This window comes from Cupressus sempervirens, chromosome 4 (assembly GCF_028749045.1).
Source record: "Cupressus sempervirens isolate cs-2001-9-10 chromosome 4, ASM2874904v1, whole genome shotgun sequence".
NCBI lineage: Eukaryota > Viridiplantae > Streptophyta > Pinopsida > Cupressales > Cupressaceae > Cupressus > Cupressus sempervirens.
The window spans coordinates 561,339,580-561,357,722 of NC_143121.1; the positions used below are offsets into that span (position 1 = coordinate 561,339,580).

Genomic DNA, 18,143 nt, shown 5'->3' on the forward strand with positions numbered 1-18,143 from the left:
TGATGCTGACAAATGTGAATAAGATATGTTTTGTGAAGTTTCATTTAGGAGACAAGTTTGGGACTTGATATTGAGCTCAATATGGATTGTTGTCAAGTGAGGTTGAAAGTATGTGATTGAGAATTATACCCTTCGTAGTCATTAGACAATTATAGAGATCTGTCGCATCTCTTAGGAATCATTGTTGAATAATTTGAATTTGTGATTTAAGAACGCAGCTCAAAGCTACACCTTACTGAGGGTCACAAGACAACTTGATGGATCTTGGTTGGTTCGTGGAATGCTACTTTAGAAGAACATTTTCTGAAAATATGCATTCAAATTATGTCATCAGCATATTTTATGTAACCATTAAAAGAGGGTCCCTACGTGGGAAATTAATGTTTTTAGGATCAATGTAATAGGGGGGGGAATGTTGGTGTGTTTTTATTACATTGTTTGGTAATACTACCGTTTGGTAACTGTTAACTACCTGCAAATAATTTGCACTTGTAACTGCCTTTGGCCTATAAATTTTCCCTATAACGTATCAATAGAATCATCGAACACTTATCTGCTCTCTGTCAGGATCACATATTTATCTATGGAGAGAACTGCAAAAATGTGTCCCAAAGGTGATACAATGCAGTTCTAAAATGCATTAGTTCAGTCAGGTAAAATTAATGAACCTTCTAGTTAAGACTGCCTAACTATGTTATCTTGGAAACACATTTAATCCTTCCAAGAAAACACACACACAAACATTGATGCAGAAGGATCAAACTATGAAGTTTAATAAATGTAAATGAAACATCATGACCATTAAAGCACACACCAAATGAAATGAAAGACAGAGAGACACCACCAGTCACACTTTCTTCATTGGTAAAAGCGTACATAAAAACATACGAAAGTACTGCCACCAATCACAGTATTGAAATTGTTGCCATATGAATTGTTTTACTTCAAACTAGAGTGCAGATCTGTCAAACAGGACCTTAAATAAAGAGCTCAAAAAACAAATACTAGAATACATCTCTTCCCAAACATATGCATTTCAGAGTTTCCAAAGCTTGTAAGCCAACATATACGCCTAAATGATTACAAGTGTTTTGCTAGTCATCTTGTCTCTGAATAATGACAATTTGGATGAAGCATAAATGAGCAAAGGGACACATGGTGGCTTCTTTCCCAATAAGAGTTACAAATATCTGAAACCCACCACACTCTTTGGCATGATTTATGATTTATGAAAATGCAAACTTCACCCAAACTTGTACAAAAGCTGTGAAGGTTTATCAATATAAACACTGTAGGCATCATAGACACTTCTATCAAAATTACAATCTCTCCCAGCAAACAAATAAGAAAAAACCAAGATCCAATAAACAAACAAGTTGATAATCAGCTTCAAGAATGAAGATGAATCACTTAATAGAGCCTTTCTTAAGCAACCAGAGCTGCTAAAATGTCCTGCCCTAAATAAATGGTAAACACAAAATAAATTCACAGTAACCAGTTTTATTAAAAAACTGCTGCTAGCTAAACCATAGTTGATGATTGAACAAAAAAATCAAATTGGTCAGAAAGAACCTACATAATATATATTAGAGATGACTTGAAAAAATACCAAAAACAATTCATCAAGCCACTAAGAGCTATTGTATCAATAAAAGAAAAAGATGAAGATAAACTCATAAAAATTTGGGAACTCAGGTTCAGTGACTTCCCTTCCACAGAGGAAAAATAGAACAATAAAGATAGTTCTCTCATACTGACAATTGTTTTAAAAGAAAAAAACAATTACTAAAATCAACTATCGAGTCATCAGCAAAAGTGTTCATATTAACACCAAAACAAATACATTATACCTACAGCTTATATATGCAATACCAAAGATCATATATCAGACGTATAAGCTCGAGACAGAGATAACAAAATAGAATAATAACATCTTGAAGATTAAAAGGTTAATTAGGGCATTCTTTTGCAGCCTTTAAAGCAAACATAAGTAAGAACTTACATTTGGTAGTGGGGTTATTTAATTGGTAAAAAAACTTCTAAATCTTCCAAGGCGATCTTAGGATATGCTTTTCTTTAATATGGTTTACTCAGATTTTTTATTGTCATTTTTTATTGATCTTAAGAAATATGGTATAAAATATTATAGACTACAGAAAATGCTCCCCCCCTGTGGAATGCCCCTGAAACTAGGGTTCCTGCTTGAGCATATGGGAAAGGCTGGGGGAATTCTTATCCATACTGATTTGCTGCTTCTGGACAGACTTCTCCCACTATCACGCACAATGGAGGTTTCAAAGCAATGCCCACACAGCTGGTATTCAGTGCAGAAATGAATGCAATTGGCACTAGAGTCGGGCAGAATATACCATTTCCTTCTGAAAATGAGCACAGTTTGAGTGGAGTAGACCCTCGAGATCACAGAGTGGCAAGGAGCACAAGATCTTAGCACGTAAAACCCCTGTGAAACCCCAAAAACTGTTTCACATAATTTGAGTTTTATACGTCAAGCATGTCAATATAGGAGACAACATATTTAATGTTTCATTTAATATGACTTTTTAGCGATTGAAACAGTTGATTTACACTGCATCTAGAGTACTTGGGTTCTCGAGAAACATCCTTTAAGCATCATTGTTCTCTCTAGTTTGTAACTAGAGTGCAAGGATAACACACAACTTATGATGAATTTCATTGTATCTCAATGTTTTTGAGTGTAGTTTCTTTTGTCAGCATCCAATATTGTTGGGAGGAACCTACTCTAGTACGTATGTTTTTTTTCCAGTAGATAGATTTGACTAATAGCGTGCATGTGAAAGAAAGTAATTTAATATGTGTTGATATCGATACTATCAAGCAATGGAAAGCATCAATGATCTATAGGCTTACAAAAGTTCAATAGGATTTTAAACGCATAAACAAAAGCTGCCATTAAAGATACAAATGAAAAGCCAAAGAAGTATGTTTTGCATGCAAGGCTTAATAGCTCAGGTTTGCAAATCCCAATGTCTTAAATACAATTTGCCCCAAGCTCTTATCTATAGTTATACATAGCAATATAGACATAAGGCTGAAAATGACAGTGATGAGGAATGCTTTATTGGTGGTGGAACTAAAGTATTAATCACACGGACTACTCCAGGAAATGGATCAGTCACACGTACCAGAGTACTAATCACCAAATTTTGCACTCTAGTACATATGATAGGTACATGAGTACAAAATCCACCCAATAAGAAAAATGCATGATTAGCACATTACAAAATATAGCAAAACAAGGTTTTACCAGTTGTAGTGAGCATAGACGAGGATGTTTGCATGGACCTTGTTGCCGACAATGCACAAGGCAATACTGGACCGCCGACCGAAGGAGGCGTCCGCACTTCATCATGAGCTGAAGAATACAATATTGTTAGCAAAGACATTTGCAATGGAGAAAGATCAAATGGGATACTAGCTAGAAGCGTCCACAAAAAAAAAAGCAAGTGTTATAATGTTGATGAAAACAAACAAAGAAAGAGTTACTTACACGAAGGTTGTGCACTACAACCCTCACCATGTGATGTCACAACTGTCACATATTTCTATACAAGAACACATAAAATTAGAGATCGTGATCCATAAGATACTAAAAAATATTAACATCTATTGAACTTCTATTATTTCTTTAGTCAAATTATTGCTTACCTTCAAACATTAGACCCTACGGTCCAATTCTTTTCTCAATGCCTCTTTCTCCTCGCTTGTGTCACCCTTGATGATAATGTTAAGAATTTCATCAATGTATCTTTGTTTGAGTTGTTGGGCCATGAACATAGGGTCAGCACTAAGGGTGATGTCATGTAGAAATGACGCCCGTATTTCAGATCGCATTTGATCAGCTGTCATTCTAGCTTTTTCCTATCATTTGTGACATCAAATATCAGTAAAATTTCATCAAAATAACTCCAAAGCCATAAAGAAAAGAACATAATAATACGACATTTGTTTCTATATTAACATTAAAAATTACAATAATTAATGTTTACCTCCGCTGAAAGTGTGTCAGGTGGTGCATCCATGTCGCCCTGTAGGAAATCCACATTCAGCAATGGACGAAAATCGTGGCCCCCTTCAACGTGACCATGTTGCCTACAATGACTCTGGGCTGTTGTGATTAGAATTCTTCGATTCTTTAAGCCCTTACACTTTTTGCAAGGACAATAACATTTATCAGGTTTTCTTCGGAACTGAGACCACAATGCAGCCATTGTCTCATTATTTTGTTCTGGGTTCATATTGTCAGGCGTGGTCTTTCTTCACAGGAAAACATATCTGCAAATAAATTGGGCATGTTGTAGTTAATGTTTATATCTGCACATATGAAAATTGTTGATTAATGTTTTCAAATGTAACTAAAATGATCCTATAATTTCTAGAAGGCCTAGATGTTTGCAAAATGTGGAGTTATAGACAAAGTATCTTAATTATTTGCTAAATGCCTCAAAGAGATGTCACAAGGTGAAAGTTACTTAGGTGCTATTAGCAGCATGCCTTGACTAATCTTGATAGCAATGACTAATGCGATTAATGCATCAACTAATGAAGATGACTAAAAGATCGAAACATATTAATGTATAGCAATTTTTTTCTCGAAGAAATATATGCTCTTCAATAAGATATAAAAGGAAATATGAATTAGATGTGATCTATGTGTGCTCTAGGCAAATGGACATTACCTTTTGAAAATCGTTCAACAGGGGCATCATATTTTCATCAATTTATTAAGAGGTTTGTACAGTTTGAGACTAGAGTAAGAGACAGCTATCATTATCCTAAGGACTGCAGACTAAATGTAATCAGACATTTCATTGTCTATGGTTTTACTAATTTCTCATAAAAATAAATAGATTCTTGAAAGATGGGTTCTTGAAATAGGTTCCTATTTCAAGAACCCATCTCATTTCAAGAACACATCTCTTAAGAATCTATTCATTCTTTCCATTTCAAGAGTCCCTTCATTCTTTCCATTTCAAGAATCCATTCATTTTTTTCATTTCAAGAACTCATCTCTCAAGAATCCATTCATTTTCATGACAAATAGCTTTTTGAGACTACTGCTCATGAAACATGGGTTTTTGAATTTTTGAATTTTGATTTGAAGGACAACACAGTTGAACCCTAAAAACAAATCCCAATAATGGAAGTTTTCAGTTACTCGAATGGAAGCTCATGATTTCTTTATATAAGAAACTAATGGAGTGTTCCTTTTCACTTTGTGTATTTAAGAATCTAATTGGAGTGTTTCTTTTCACTTTGTAGCAATCAATATATAGCACCTAAGAATTATTTATCCATCCTAGGAGGAGTGCAGGCATATGCTGACCTATCTAGTCCATCACAGGTCCAGACATTAGCTCAAGCTGGCGGACCATCTTCGTTGTCAACTTATTCAAACCAGAATGTGGGTGGTGTTGGACCCACATCAAATTCAAACCAAAATAGAAATGGCTATGGGTCATCGGACAACATTTACCATAGTATATTCTATAAGTGATTTCAACATTTTAATTTCGTTTATGTCAATGATAATTGATTGGCAGATTTAATTTCATTATAAGATAATTACTGCAATCCCTAAACTTAGAATATTTGAGTTCGCAATTAAACTATGTAATGGATGTTATGAATATAATTGTGTGGAAAATAACAATGAACAATTTCACTTGCTATCTCTGATATATACATTTATATATATGCTAAAAAGAATTGATACTTCTTGCACTTAGTGGAATGATCCTTGCTACGTCAATTATGTCAATATAAACTATATGCAATGGAGATGTAATGGTATTGCTTCTACCAATGCAAATTGCTGTCACTAGTATGACTTTGATAACATGCAATATCTAATCCTTATTTATTGCTAATGGCGATACAATTGTATTAATGTTGTTTCTAATATAATCCTTCAATGCTTGCAATCAAATCTAATTATTGCTTAAAGTGAGATTTGATGTTTCCGATTTGCTGATAGGCTTATGAAATTTTGGAAATACTGCTATGTCTGATATGATCGAATAATTATTGCAAAAGGGGTGCTATGTCTGATCTTTCTTTAAATGTGTACAACCAATAATGCCAAAGGCAGTCATTCAACATAACATGTTTATTTCAAATTGATGTTGAAATAAATGATAATGAATGTCCTTTTATACCATGCGCTTGGTGTGAGAAGTCATGTAGGATAAAGAATGCTCTCTGTCTAATTTTAACTGTCAATGTGCTATTGGTGTCAAGGACTGCCACTCCTTGTCCACAAAAGTACTTTATTGTCTAGATGTTATTAGTCTGATAATGGGTACACCACAGCAGAGTAGGTATGTCAATGTCTCTGGTTCCTTTGGTATATGGCTAGGCACAGAATCTGGTAGTTTTCAGTTTGGTTACGCATAACTCAATATTGTTATATATTATAAACTGTAGGTCTTATTTTGTCACAAATAAACTTCAAAAATGTTGATTGTATTTGTCAAAAGCAGAATTTGAGTTAAAAAAACATTATATGCTATGACCAGGGTTTGAGAGACAAATTTTAGTTTCTTTTTGCCTGTCATAGTGAAGGAGTGTGTCTTTTTATACATGGATTATATCTATGAATCAGTGGACAGGATACTTCAACAGAGAGACCCAGTCTATATTGAAATATCTAAAAAGTAATCAACTTGAAACTGCCTAACACACAAACAATAATAGTCTAAGAGCACCAATTAGAAAAAGTTCCTGTAGCAGAGTATAAGTCAAAAGTTAAACCCTCTTGAACCATTGTGCCCCCATATTCCATAACATGTAAGCAAGATAAAAGAGATACCATAGGCTTAACTAATTTGAGTAGCATAGAACTTACAAGAGCGCTCAAATCATCTGCAATGAGCTCATAAGAAGGCTAGATCTTTGGGGGCAAAAAACAATATCATCCACAACATCAGAAAATGTGTCAAAACTTAGCTACTTTAAATCATATAATTGATAAGGCTTATCTCAGAGGAATATCTGGCTGTTGTGCCTATGTCATAAGTTTCACTCTATGATGTGTGTATTTATGAAAGATATCAGTGATTAATCATGGATATGGGACTCTGATTTGAGGTCATTAAAACTTTTTAAGTAAATGATATTTTAGGATGGAGGAGATTAATCACAAATTCTTTGTTACTCCCATGACAACTTCTTGTAAATTTTGACTGATTGCCAGCCCTCTTATTATCTTCTTCTCAGTTATATGCTCGCTAAATTTTTATTGTGTCTTTCTTGAGATAATGTTCTCCTTCAGCCAATAAGGAAACTAGCAAATGGAACACCTTTACTACTAATTGTCTTACAGAGGTTCCCAATAACAGATATTCTCAATATTCAAATAGGACAATATTGTCCAATACTTAGATGGACTAATCACATTATCTATAGGCTGCAATACAAGTTTAGATTTAATACAATTTAAGCAGGGAATATATAGGTTGTCTAATGCCCAAAAATTCATGAAGAGTAGTTATGTTTGAAATAGATACATTAAGTTAGGAATCTAGATGGAGTTTTACAATAATCAACATGTTCAACTCATATCTGGAATTTGATTTTGCTGTAGGTATGAAGCAATACTTTAACTAGCAAACTAGGGTTCCAATGATGGTTCAAATCCTTCCAAATCTGCTCTTCTCCCCGCAGCTGATATCCATGTATTTTCCAAACCTAGGTGCTGTCAATTATGGAAAGAAACCACCCAAACCCTAGTTGCTTGGCCCTCAAACTCCCATGTCTCTCCTGAAAGTGGGACAGACAGTTGAGGAAAAGGTATGGCCAATTGATGGTGGATAATCTGCAACTTGCACTTCCAAATCTGTTTTTTTTGCTGTTGTAATATTAACAATAAACCCCCCTTCAAAATGAAGGGGGATTGGTGCCGGAGCACCTCACACAACCAATTTGGAAAAGGAGACTATTCAGACTTTCAAGACCTTCAAAGCAAATCCAGAGGATGGAATGCACAATCAAGGTCAATAGATTAATTGGAGGATCCTAGCACCTATGATGACTTTCAAATAGTACAATACATTAGCATATTTACAATGTCCTCAAAGACCACTTTTCATTTTGTAATGTCCTCTTATGGACTAAGAACTTGATTGTTATGGACTAATGATGTCCAAGTCTTAAATTGTGTTTAAGAAGTCTAGGAGGGGTATTAGGAAACTTGGTGAAAGGCTTTAATAATGAGAAAGGCTCTAATGTTTAATAAAGCCATTTTATGCTTTAATTCAAATTTTTAAATCATAACGGCTACTTTAGGAAGTTAGAGGGAATTTTTAACTTGTTATTGTTTTAAGACTGAACTATTCAACTCAACGATGAGAGTTGGTTGAAGCAGTTTGGAGAAGTTATTTTGAAGGTTTTTATATATTCTTGTGAAGTCTCTGTTACGGAACAGACTAGTATGAGAAGACTGGTGTATTGAATTGGAGAACAAAGCAATAAAACTACTCTGTTTTCAGCAAATTGTATGATTCCTAGAATCTCAATTGGATTGGTTTGAATTCCTTATGCACTAACAGGGTTTTCTTGATCATTTGACTTTCTATTTGACCAATTTCACAATTTATTTTAAGTTTGCTGTTGTGCAACTGTTACCAGTCGGGTTTTTGTTTAAGTTTATTATTGCAGTAGGGTTCTCGGAGTAATGAATAACATTCCATGAGTATGAAAGCCTGATATTTATGGAATAAATTAATTTAACTTGTATTATAAATGACTAACTGAGCATATGCAGAGTTGGATTGAATAGAGGTGATCACAGTCGGGATAGTGGGAAAAGTTATTGAAGTTGAACACCAAGGTGTAGCAGTGGATGATCTGTCCACTTGAGGCATACATTTTATGCTTTGGAACATTTGAGTATGGAGAATGAAAGGTGATTCAATCACCAATTTGGCTCAAAAGTGTGAAGAATCGGAAGATTGAGGAAGCCCTAGATTACAAGGGTTTGAGGGCACAATTTGGGGATTTCTAGGTTGCAGAGTGCTGGAGTCTAATTCCTTTTGGAATTAAGCATTTGAAGACATAAGAAGACACTGTCCAGGAGTTGGGGTTGATAGGAGATCATCGGGGGGTACTTCCTTTGTAAATTGGGTCATTTTTATGAATTAAAAACAGGGCATCAGTGCTGAACAGGTGTGTTGGTCCAAAGTAACTGTATGAAATTCATTGATATGTTTTAGAAAATTGAAAAGGGTATCCATAAATACCATTACCTTGTCAGGTATCTTGGAAGAAGTCTGAGTTATTTAGTTTTTTGTTCTGCTGCCAGTCTACTAAACAACCTACTAGGCTTTTTGGATAGTTTGATGAAGAGTTGTGTGGATTGGGGGTCTTTGAATTGAATTGGAACCTTAGAACCCTTCAGTCCAAGTGTTTTAAAGTTTACAAAACCAAATCCTTCATTTAGGAGTCTTGAAGATAGTCTTGACAAATCAGATCCTTGAAGCATTTGATACGACATTAGTGAACAGATTTTTCTTTTCACAAACTTAACCAAATTACCCTCTAGTGCTTAAAACATAAGACAAGATCTATAACCAACAGTTGAGACATTTGCAATGGTTACATGCAAATGTTCTCTGAATTTTGATGTGAAGGTATATGTCCCTTCTTCTGATAAATATAAATTTTGGGAATGCTCTAAACTTGAAAGCAATAAAGACTTACACACATCTACCTGTAAACATAGAATATATATGAAAGAAGCTTAAATATAAAAAAAGTGAACACAAGGAACTGGTACACAGCTCGCTCCCTCACATTCACCAATGAAGATTAAATAGAAGATACAAGAAAGTATTACCTTTCAATGAATAACTTTATCTGAAAACAAAAATCCAAACCAAGCTACATATTTGCATTATCAATGGTACTGAAAAATGATTACAATAAGACACAACTCAACATCATCCAAAGAATCAGTAATAAATTCACGGACTCAATAATGCTTCCCCCTTTTATCCAATCTCAAATAATGAACCCACATTTTCAGAATCTATACAATATATGACATTAAAAAAATGAGTATCTCTATTACAAGAAAAACAATAACAAAAAGACTCCCTCCTTGAAGTACAAAAACCCCTGAAAGAACCATGGCACATCCCCTCCAATTACAATAAATATTGTTCTTGATAATTTGTTGGTTATGTAACCGATTCTTGAAATTACTTTACCTTTGTATTGATAGGATAATATTTTATTCTTATAAAAGAATAAAACATTATTATTAAATGATATGTATTGATTGGTTATTGGCAAGAAGATGACTTTGGACATATAAATAATAGAGACTTTATGTTGTATGATATGAGACACCTAAACTCATCACATCAGATTTTGAAATAGCAGGCTGTGAATCTTCTCCCCTTTGACGACTTTTAATGGCTCACAATGTAGTTACTCAATCTATCATTGATTAGAATAAGCCAAAGAGTTGACCTCTACCGGGAAGCATGAGAATGTATCCATTACATTATTCAGGTGATTATTGTGAAACGTGGAAAATCCCAAATTCATGTGGCAATCATGCTTCTATCTTTGATATAATGTGTGTGTTCTTTATCGCATCATCTCATAGAAGGTTGTGACTAGATATCTCATATTGTTACCAATTGAGGTCCATTTTTTATATGTGAGCTCCTCCAGGGGTTTATTCTTTGAATTTGATCAATCAAACATTAATATCTTAGATGCCCAATGGTGCAATTATGGTGATATGATTTGCCAAGGCAAATGAACTTAGAATTTTCTTGTTTGATGGTGTTGATATTCTATCAAACATGTCCCATCGACTTCCCATTGACTAACCCGAACCTCAATCAGGCAATCATAGTAATTGTTGCACCTTAAGAGACAACCACATATCTTGATTGCTAAAACAATTGTCTTTGACCAAACAAGTGCCTTCGTAATGTGCATTCAGACTTACAAACTCCTTGACGAATTGAAGGGTGAAAGAACATGACACATTCGTTCAAGGACTGATGAAAGTCTTCAATCAAAACCCCACCATCTCGCAACACTATAAGTTTTGAAGTTTTGTGATGCAGCTATCATCTCCTCGATAACCAGAAATCTTTGTTTTGGCAATTTATTTCTTCCACTAAGCTTTGGAGATATACCAACAAAAGACAACCAGCTACAACATCAAGGCTTTCTAATTTGAAATGTGAAGAATTCATGTGAATACTATATCATTGTGTCTTCATGAAAAGTATTCTTAATAGGATCAAGTGTCTCCTATTAATGGTTAGCCCTATAGACCGGTCTTAATATGGACTCAATTTTCTTGCTTACTTGAATTTTATTGCCCAGAATAGTATTGGTCAAACATCAAGCCCTGAACAAAGAGTATATCTAGAGTAGTCAGGGGCAATAAAAAGTATATATTTCTATATGTGGACGTTTATGACCAAGTTTCAAATTTATTGATTGGTGCAAAGTATTGTAATAGTGATTTACCCCCCTCATAGTATTGCTTGATCCTAACAGGGATGTTGTCTTGGAGGTTTTTATAATGTGGAATATTCTAGTTGATTTATTGAGGGAATGTTTAATAAGTTTTTGGTCAAAACAGGTTGGAAATTTAATTGTTGTATGATCAAGCCAATTTGGTGGAGATTTAAAATAGAAGAATTGAAGGTTTCAAGTTAATTTCTCATTCACATGAATTAATAGAAGACAAAAAGGTATTATAAAAGGTAATAAAAAGACATGAAGTGCCCAATTTTCAATTCATTCTACATTCTACCAAGTCCTAAAATTTATCCGAAGCTATCCATTTTATTGAGGTGGTGTTTCTAAGAAAAATTCAGTGCAAGATTAAGCAAAAAAGTTGTAAGTAGGATTTTCTCTTAGAGTTTGTTTGTATAATTCTTGGGCAAATTTATATTGAATTTTGATGGAGGATTGTGGTTTTTTGGTTAGTAAACTATTGTAGTGAGGTGAATTTTTCTAATTGGGGTACATTGTTTACTGGATTGAAATTATGAGGTTAGAAATCCTTACTTTATAGAGTTTAAACTATTTCTATACAAGCCCTAGTTTATATAGTTTAAATTATTTTTGTAGAAGCTCTAGAATTCATCAATCCTCCACCAAGATGAATTACATAAAAGGAACATATTTTATGATTTCTTGTACCAGTTAAATCCATTGATCAATGATAAATATGATGGTCCAAAACTAGCTCAAGGTTGGAAGGTTGATGGTGGATTGTTTGATAAATATGGTTTTATCTCAGATGCCCCTATACCATCCAAGGGTTTACAACTATTTATACAATTTTAGGGTAGGGAAACCTTGAAAACTCAGAGTATAATGCATGGAGGTATGACTTGGAAAAATTTGTGGTGTCAACAATATTTTTAGATGTAGAATTTTTGTTGCTTGTTTCTCATACATGTGACCCAAACACAAGAATTGTGAGGGATAATAGTGGTGAGGAATTTTTGAGAATTGCTAGATAAGACACTCAGGAATTTTTTGATACCAACAATCCAACAATCTTCATAGAAGAAAGTGAGCTTGAGGGTTTTGTAGCCAGATATAAAAAACTACAGAAATGATTAGGGAAAGGCTATTGCTTGCACATTTGGCTAAGGTTGGATAGTCTAGAAGGGTCCATCATGTTGATTGAGTATATTTATATGGTTATTCAGATCTAGCACCCTCACTTCATCACAAACTATAAATTTTCCCCATCTATTGCAAACCAATTTAATGAGGCTTTAATGGATTTGGAAAAAGGAGAATGCAAACATTTCTACCAATATTCTTTTCTAATTCACGTGTTTTTATTCAAGAATACATATTAAGTCACTTACAGGTATTCTCTTCTATAGGTAAGTGCCAAGCCTCGCTAACACTGTGGATCTTTTGTGCCAAAAGCAACCCTTTAGACAGAGCTTCACAAATGGCCCATCCAACTCTACAAGCTCTACCACACCTAAAAAACTTATGAATGGTTAAAACAATTTTATAAATCCAAAACCATCTACATAAAATAAACCCTAAAATGGGGAAACAAAGAAAAAAGGAAAAAGAAATAACCTACAGTCTCTAATTTTGCCTCGGCGAGTACTTGATTAACATTCTCTTCCGTTAAATCCACTGGTTGTAGCTGCCCTATTGTAGCTGAAATTATATGTTGACAACCTCCAACTCTACAAAAACCATGTGAAAACATAGAAAACCCGTGTGCACGAAAAACATAAAGTAAGAAATGTTTCTTGTTTTTAGATGTATAAGCCCCGTGTGCCTTGTTCATTAACAAAACTTGAATCAATTCAACATATGCAGAAGTGTAACCATTCAACTAAAAATAACCACGAATGATGTTCAACTTACAAATCTAATCACCGATGTGTACGATTGAAGATAACATGAAATAGAAAGTTCGTGCAATTTCAGAAGCAAAGAGATCATCTCACATGCATAGGTTCACAGACTAATCATAACATGAAACAACATTTGGTCCAATCACATTCTCTTCAAAAACCATGTGAAAACACAGAAAACCCGCATGCGCGAAAGACAAAGTAAGAAATGTTTCTTTTTTTTAGATGTATAAGCCCCGTGTTGGTCAAAATTTTGACCACCATCCCCATGTTGGTCGAAATTTTGACCAACATAGGGCTTACATGTAAAAAAAAAGAACTTTTTTGCCTTAACATTCCGACCAACCTAAACTTATTTAATTAATGGTCGAAAAATTTTGTAGAAAAATGAGGTTAAATGTAGTAGTGTATTTCCCAGAGTACTGTTGAGGCAAAGTATGTTGTAGTAGCAAATAATTATAATCAAGTTATGTGGATGAAGCGGATGTTGAAGGATATCATAATTGAGTTTGAAGAACCTATTATCATTTACTGTGATGACACAAGTACAGTATGTCTAAGAATCTTGTATTGCATTCTAAGACTAAACATATATCTATTAAGTATCATGTGCTGAGAGAGAAAGCAACAAAAAAGGAGATTAGATTGGAGTATGTGAGTACTAAAGATCAAATTGCAAATATCTTTACGAAGCCTTTACCTAAAGATACATTTGAGTACTTGAGAGGTATGCTTGGGGTTATGCCCCTGCCTACTTCTAAGTAGATGATGCAGAGAGTGCATCAGTCCAGTGGTACAAAGCACTATTGTTTGCCTAGACTAAATGTTGATGCTTCTTCTATGGAGGAGTATCTGTGATGATCTAAGTCACTAAGGACTCTTGGTATTTGGTATTGAATAGTGTCTTTGGACACTCGAGCTGGTTGATGACTTGGTGTAGCATATTGGCAATTGGTATTTCACAATTGGTATGTTGTAACATTGAGATTGAGGTCCTTGATATTGATGTTAATGGGGGAGAATATGATGCATGAAAAAAAACACATCTCCTAAGTATGGGGGAGAGATATCTCTTTAGAAAGATTTAGAAAGATTCATGTTAGAAAGAAGGAATATGCATCTGATGTATTGTGAATTGTTTAGTGTGATGTAAACAATTGATGTCTAAGAAGGAGTATGCACCTATGTGCATCTATTGTGTTTGAGATTCTTTTTAGTATGTGGACAACTGATGCTGGTTAGCAGCAGCAACTAAACACTGTTTGGTATTCTTGGAACTTAGATGTTTTTTCATCTATGTTGTCATCAATGCCAAAGGGGGAGATCGTTAGCATAAATGCTGATGATACTACTTTGGGGGAGTATCTTAAGCATTGGAGAGTATTGAAATGTTGCATTCATGACTGTGTTTGTCATTGATGTCAACATAGCACGGTTTCTGTAAAGACTAGCTGAGTAACAGACAAAGATCTTGATGGTACAGACAATGGTTTGATTGGCTGGTGATGCACAGTTACGAACATGTTCAGCACAATGTCCTAATAATGTGGTCAAGTGCGTAGTGCCCGAGTCGAAGATGTAGGGAAGATGTACCTGAATTACAGAGAGTAGTTCAGAGACAGAGTATTGGGAAAGTAGTTCCTGATGTTTGTTGGCTATCTTATATCTAAGATGTAATGAAGAGATGTGCAGTCAGGCAGTGACAAAGGACAGTCAGTTGATGATGTCAGCGAGTGCACAAGCTCTAGTATCACACGTGAAGTTTTGTATAGACTGTGAGCCAACAATGCTATTGTAATTGTAATTAATTAATTATCTTATTGTAATTAATTGGGAAAGCCTTAAGGCCAACTCAAGGAATTATTATGAAGATATGGTATAAAGGAAAGATGTTTTCCTTGTTTGTAAATGGTATTCAAGTATTGTGATCATTATTGAAATGCGAAGCACGAAAAGGAGCAGAGTGCTTACTGAATGCGTGTAAGCAATCTAAGGGATTATTAGATACGAGATTTATGATCTGGTTACAAGATCAGAAGGAGCAGGTGTCTAGTTAACAAGACAAAGAAAGAGGAGGGAACAGTATAGTACCATTCTATTATTCTGCAAGGAAAAATACAGCTATCATCTGGACAGTGGATTCATTGGTCTTCCCCTTGATGTTGTTTGGGCAGTGGGTCCAACTGTCTTCCACAACTGCTAATAGAGTTGGAATCTCCTAACAGAGATTCAAAGTCTCCTAATAGGGACTCATATGTATTCATAGACTCCTAACAAGGTCCATCCTCTAACAAGGAATATTTATATTAGTACATCATCTTGTGGGTACCATCCCCACCGAGGTTTTCCCTCTAATCAAGGGTTTCCCTAGTTAACATATCTGGTGTTATTGTGTATGAGTATCTTGTTGTGGTTTCAGTTCATATTACTCATATGGTTAAGTCCATTTAAGGTTGATAATTGTGATATTAGTTGGATAAAGATTCACCCCTTCCCCCCTCTTAGTTATATCAGTGGACTATATATTCTAACAGAAGGGCCATTGTTTTCTTCTCCTGATTGCAAACATAGGAGATACACCTTGCAGCGAGGTAAAAAAGAACGTGTTTAGTTTTATCATACCATTTATTTTTCTCATGAAGTTTATTGGAAGCTTTACGGTTTTGCACATCATATATGGTTGTTTTCATCCTTCCGGATCTATAGTGGGAAGATTATGGTGCCACAACGCCTAATCTTCAAAAGCTTGCCATCTGAATTTTATTGCAGCCTCGTAGTGCTTCTAGTTGTGAGAGAAACTAAAGAACTTTTCAAAACATACACACAAAGAAACACAATAGGTTGACTCAAAAGCGTTTGAATGACTTGGTTTATGTAAGGTTGCATGAAATGAAGGTGGAAGGGCAAGCTTCATGTGAAGCACTTGACTTGGATGGCATTGATCCATATTCAGCAGATTGGATTGCTCCTCTTGACGGTAAGGATGCAGATGCGCATGTGGGTGATCCTTTATTGACTGATGAGCAACTAGCTGAGTTTGAGTTAGAGGCAAATGACTGAGATGCGAAAGTGGCAACACGTGAGGAGGAACATGAGCTTGGTCATCCATCTGAAGCTTCTATTGAGCTTGAGGCACCTATTCAGACACCTGCTGAAGATGTTGCCACAACATCTAATTCAACACCACCCACCCAGTAGCAATGATCTCTTTTGAGATTTACTCGTAGACGCAATTTATGATTGCTACTTTTAGTTTTTATTGATACTGAAACTTGAACTTAATATGTATTCAAAAGTTGTAGTTTCATGGAATTTGACTTCTATATGCATTGAGCTTATTTATATTCAGATGTTGTACTTGTTTTTTGGTATATGATTCTATCACTATGTTAATCTACTAAGTTTTAGTTCCTACGAATTACTGTTTAACTCAAAACTTTACTTTAAAATATGGTGGATATCTCAAATCATTATATGTAATACAAATTTGGTGCGTATGTGTACAATTTTTAGAATATTTTAAGAAATTGATTATTTTCAAATGTTACATAAAAGTGTGGATTTATTGCCAAATTTTTTGCCAAGTTTTTGCCAATTCTGAGATTTTCAAAAATTTTGAGTCGGCCGACATATTGCTGAAACCGGATTTTTAAACTATGGTTTGGATCATAACCCAATAGGTCTAAGAACTCAAGATGATTCTTCCCCAAACCAGTGCCCTTTTAAGTTCGAAGCAATGTGGCTTAAGAGCAAAAGGTTTTAAAGATTTGGTGAAAAAATGGTGGCTTTTTGCTCCAAAGAAGGAAGGTAATAAGGCTTTTATTTTTTTCTAAAAATTGCCTTCTTAAAAGAGAATTTGAAATACTGGAATAGAGAACCTTTTCAGAAGATTTCAACAAGAAGTTAAAGCTAGAAGAATCTTTAAAAACTTTAAATGAGAAAGTAATTGAGCATGGAATGCAAGAAGATGATTTTGAGATGAAAAAAAGTTGAGTTGGGAGTATGTTGAAGTTTCAGTAAGGGAGTGGATCTTTTGGAAACACAAGTCTCGAGAGACATGGCTGAATGAGGGAGATAGAAACACAAAGTTCTTCCATAAATTCGGTGAAAATAAGAAGAGTACATGATAAAATCTTTTCTATTCAAGATGAGGCAGGGAGATAGCTGAATGAGATAGAGGATATCAATAAAGAGGCAGTGGTTTTTTTCAAACGGAGGGGGAAAAAGCCAGACTTGAAAAGAGCAGAGATCGAAACTATGTTATGCAGGATTCATCAATGCATCTCTCTAGAACAAAACAAGATGTTAACTAAGGCTGTAACTTTGGAGGTTAAGGAGGCCCTTTTTGGCCTAGGGAGAGAGAAGGCCCAAGGTCTGGATGGATAGCCAGCCCTCTTTTTTCAAACATTTTGAGATGTAATTGGAACTGAACTATGGGAGGTGGCTAAGTCCCGCATGGATGATTTTGTCCCAAGGATCTTAACAATACTTTTATTGCCCTTATTCTGAAGAAAGTTGAAGTGGTTATCTTTGAGGACTTTTGACTTAATGCTTTATGCAACACAGTGTATGAAATTATTTCCAAAATTATGCAAACTGACTGAAAATGGTACTAGACTCACTAATATCCACTGAACAAAGTGGTTACTCCCTAGGCAGATCAATTTATGTAGGTATTATTGCTGTTCATGAAATGATTCATACTATTAGGACATCAAAAGATGAAAAAAT

General features: G+C 34.8%; 1 protein-coding gene across 4 annotated transcripts in view; it reads right to left on the minus strand.

The window, feature by feature from the left end:
- Positions 1 to 18,143, minus strand: part of LOC149562432 (uncharacterized) — a 138,713-nt gene that overhangs the window by 95,864 nt on the left and 24,706 nt on the right. For all 4 annotated transcript variants that reach the window (XR_016363941.1, XR_016363943.1, XR_016363942.1 and 1 more), the window contains exons 4-7: positions 4,029 to 4,314; positions 3,688 to 3,900; positions 3,530 to 3,584; positions 3,287 to 3,394 (exon numbers count right to left, since the gene is read on the minus strand). The gene's annotated coding sequence lies outside the window, so the exon portion shown is untranslated. The remainder of the gene's footprint in view (positions 1 to 3,286; positions 3,395 to 3,529; positions 3,585 to 3,687; positions 3,901 to 4,028; positions 4,315 to 18,143) is intronic.